The 4,223-nt window shown below is 42.7% G+C and overlaps 1 pseudogene; it reads right to left on the bottom strand.

The window, feature by feature from the left end:
• Positions 1–223: 223 nt before the first annotated feature.
• LOC124778697 lies at positions 224–340 on the bottom strand (annotated as a pseudogene).
• Between the last annotated feature and the right edge of the window lie 3,883 nt (positions 341–4,223).

The raw sequence follows: 4,223 nt of genomic DNA, 5'->3' as shown, positions 1-4,223 counted from the left end.
TCCCGCATCCGGTCATCCTTAGCACTCCGTCTTCAGGCCACAAGTGGCCCATCGGGACCATCCGACCGCCGTGTCATCCTCAGTTGAGGATGCGGATAGGAGGGGCATGTGGCCAGCACACCGCTCTCCCGGTCGTTATGATGGTTTTCTTTGACCGGAGCCGCTACTATTCGGTCGATTAGCTCCTCAATTGACATCACGAGGCTGAGTGCACCCCGAAAAATGGCAACAGCACATGACGGCTGGATGGTCACCCATCCAAGTGCCAGCCACGCCCGACAGTGCTTAACTTCGGTGATCTCACGGGAACCGGTGTATCCACTGCGGCAAGGCCGTTGCCTCGGCCATCCTTAAGTTTTCCGTTATTTCCCTAAATCAGTTCAGGCAAATGCCCGGATGGTTCCTTTGAAACGGCACGGCCGACTTCCTTCCCCATCCTTCCATAATCCGATGTAGAAAACTTCGCTTGCGTGGAACTCAAGTTCCCCTTTTCTCCTACGATGACCTGCGAACGATGGACGAGGGACGACAAACGGAACCTATATTTCTAGATTTTCGGAAGGCGTTTGACAGGGAGGCCCACAACGGAACAATTTCTTAGTTACGTTACTGCCTCGAAGACGTTCGTATCCTGGCTGGAAAGTGTTTATCGTAGACAAGTGTCCCAGAGACGTGCAGTGTTCTTTATTGTCTGATAGATAGCGTGAGCAGCAATCTGCAACCATCTGATGATGACGCTGTAGTGCACAGGAAGGTTTCATCGTTTAATGACGGTCGGAGGATACATTATGACTTGGATAGAACTTATACTTGATGTGTTGAATGGCACCTTGGTCTAAACGTTGTACAATATAAGTTAATGCAAATTCGGAAAAACAATCTTGTACACCTCGAATACAGTGTTGGCGGCGTGGAGATTGAGACAGTAACGTCATCCGTGCGGACACTCGTGGGCCTTAAACCGCCCGCTTTCACAACACAGGATGATGCCGCTCCTGATCTAATCCACATGGTGGATTAAAGACGAGGACCGATGTGATGGACAAAATGGCTGTGAGCACTATGGGATTTAACTTCTGAGGTCATCACTCCCCTAGAACGTAGAACTACTTAAACCTAAGTAACCTAAGGACATCACACACATCCATGCCCGACGCAGGATTCGAACCTGCGACCGTAGCGGTCGCGCGGTTCCAGACTGTAGCGCCTAGAAACGCTCGGCCACACCGGCCGGCATGTGATGGACAGCTTGGATGCGGTTTTCAGGCGTATTCGCACATCCCACTAGGCGAATACCAGGCTGGTACTCACGTCCTTTTTTATTTTTTCATCCCCTGTTACGAGGTTTGGCTGTATCTAGAGCTTAACCCTCTTCTTTAATACTGTTGGGACTCCAAATATTTATATTATTTGGGAAAAATTGATATTTCCTGTTTTACTTCAAATATTGATTATCCAGTTCAACACAATAATTCTTCAATAATGCATTGTATGTCTTCTATTCCTATCCGTTATTACTTTCTTCCTTTTTCATACTTAATCTGCTTCTTCCTCTTTTCTTCTTGTTCCTGAGGGGAAACGATGTTATATCCCGGTATTCGCCTTACGGGTAGGGAAAACCCTACAAAAGCCCCATCTGGGATAATGTATCTCATACAACGTTTTACTTTATATCGTATTTTTCTCTAGTATCCCACTTAATTTTATTTAATTTTTATTGTGTAACTGACATTTACACTTCAGCTTTCATTAACTAAATGGATAATATTATTAGAAGGTCCAAGTGGAATTGTTCTATCAAATAGTTCATTAGTCTCCCTAATACATTGTGCTATAATGTGTGATGGAAATTTATACTCGTAGCGTGGAAAAATAAAATGCATAAATTCTTCTTTTAATATTTTAGTTGTTAAAGTGTCAGAGTGAAGTCTATTCATTCCTATATTGCTGACATGCTCAATAAGTCGGCGCTGTAGCGGTAATGTATTTGTTGTTGTTGTGGTCTTCAGTCCTGAGACTGGTTTGATGCAGCTCTCCATGCTACTCTATCCTGTGCAAACTTCTTCATCTCCCATTACCTACTGCAGCCTACATACTTCTGAATCTGCTTAGTGTATTCATCTCTTGGTCTCCCTCTACGATGTTTACCCTCCACGCTGCCTTCCAGTACCAAATTGGTGATCCCTTGATGCCTCACAACATGTCCTCCCAACCGATCCCTTCTTCTAGTCAAGTTGTGCCACAAACTCCTCTTCTCCCCTATTCTATTCAATGCCTCCTCATTAGTTATGTGATCTACCCATCTAATCTTCAGCATTCTGCTGTAGCACTACATTTCGAAAGCTTCTATTCTCTTCTTGTCTAAATTATTTATCGTCCATGTTTCACTTCCAACATGACTACACTCCATACAAATACTTTCAGAAACGACTTCCTGACCCATAAATCAATATTCGATGTTAACAAATTTCTCTTCTTCAGAAACGCTTTCCTTGCCATGGCCAGTCTCCATTTTATATCCTCTCTACTTCGACCATCATCAGTTATTTTTCTCCCCAAATAGCAAAACTCATTTACTACTTTAAGTGTCTCATTTCCTAATCTAATTCCCTCAGCATCACCCGATTTCGACTACATTACATTATCCTCGTTTTGCTTTTGTTGATGTTCATCTTATACCCTCCTTTCAAGACACTGTCCATTCCGTTCAACTGCTCTTCCAACTGCTTTGCTGTCTCTGACAGAATTACAATGTCATCGGCGAACCTCAAAGTTTTTATTTCTTCTCCATGGATTTTAATACCTACTCCGAACTTTTCTTTTGTTTCCTTTACTGCTTGCTCAATATACAGATTGAATAGATCGGGGAGAGGCTACAACCATGTCTCACTCCCTTCCCAACCACTGTTTCTCTTTCATGTCCCTCTACTCTTATAACTGCCATCTGGTTTCTGTACAAATTGTAAATAGCCTTTCGCTCCCTGTATTTTACCCCTGCCACCTTCAGAGTTTGAAAGAGAGTATTCCATTCAACATTGTCAAAAGCTTTCTCTAAGTCTACAAATGCTAGAAATGTAGGTTTGCCTTTCCTTAATCTTTCTTCTAAGATGTCGGAGGGTCAGTATTGCCTCACGTGTTCCAACATTTCTACGGAATCCAAACTGATCTTCCCCGAGGTCAGCTTCTACCAGTTTTTCCATTCGTCTGTAAAGAATTCGCGTTAGTATTTTGCAGTTGTGACTTATTAAACTGATAGTTCGGTAATTTTCACATGTGTCAATACCTGCTTTCTTTGGGATTGGAAATACTATATTCTTCATGAAGTCTGAGGGAATTTTGCCTGTCTCATACATCTTGCTCACCAGATGGTAGAGTTTTGTTAGGCCTGGCTCTCCCAAGGCTGTTAGTAGTTCTCATGGAATGTTGTCTACTCCCGGGGCCTTGTTTCGACTCAGGTCTTTCAGTGCTCTGTCAAACTCTTCACGCAGTATCGTATTTCCCATTTCATCTTCATCTACATCCTCTTCCACTTCAATAATGTTGTCCTCAAGTACATCGCCCTTGTATAGGCCCTCTATCTACTCCTTCCACCTTTCTGCTTTCCCTTCTTTGCTTAGAACTGGGTTTCCATCTGAGCTCTTGATATTCATGCAAGTGGATCTCTTTTCTCCAAAGATTTCTATAACTTTCCTGTGGGCAGTGTCTATCTTACCCTTCGTGAGATAAGCCTCTACATCCTTACATTTATCCTCTAGCCATCCCTGCTTAGCCATTTTGCACTTCCTGTCGATCTCATTTTTGAGACGTTTGTATTCTTTTTTGCCTGCTTCACTTACTGCATTTTTGTACTTTCTCCTTTCATCAATTAAATTCAATATCTCTTCTGTTACCCAAGGATTTCTACTAGCCCTCGTCTTTTTACCTACTTGATCCTCTGCTGCCTTCACTACTTCATCCCTCAAAGTTACCCATTCTTCTTCTACCGTATTTCTTTCCCCCATTCCTGTAAATTGTTCCCTTATGCTCTCCCTGAAACTCTGTACAACCTGTGGTTCTTTCAGCTTATCCAGGTCCCATCTCCTCAAATTCCTACCTTTTTGCAGTTTCTTCAGTTTTAATCTACAGTTCATAACCAATAGATTGTGGTCAGAGTCTACATCTGCCCCTGAAAATGTCTTACAATTGAAAATCTGGTTACTTAATCCCTCTCTTACCATTATATA

Source organism: Schistocerca piceifrons, chromosome 2 (genome assembly GCF_021461385.2).
Source record: "Schistocerca piceifrons isolate TAMUIC-IGC-003096 chromosome 2, iqSchPice1.1, whole genome shotgun sequence".
Taxonomy (NCBI): Eukaryota; Metazoa; Arthropoda; class Insecta; order Orthoptera; family Acrididae; genus Schistocerca; species Schistocerca piceifrons.
Note: the sequence above shows the minus strand (reverse complement) of the source record. Positions and strands in the feature narration are given on the sequence as shown.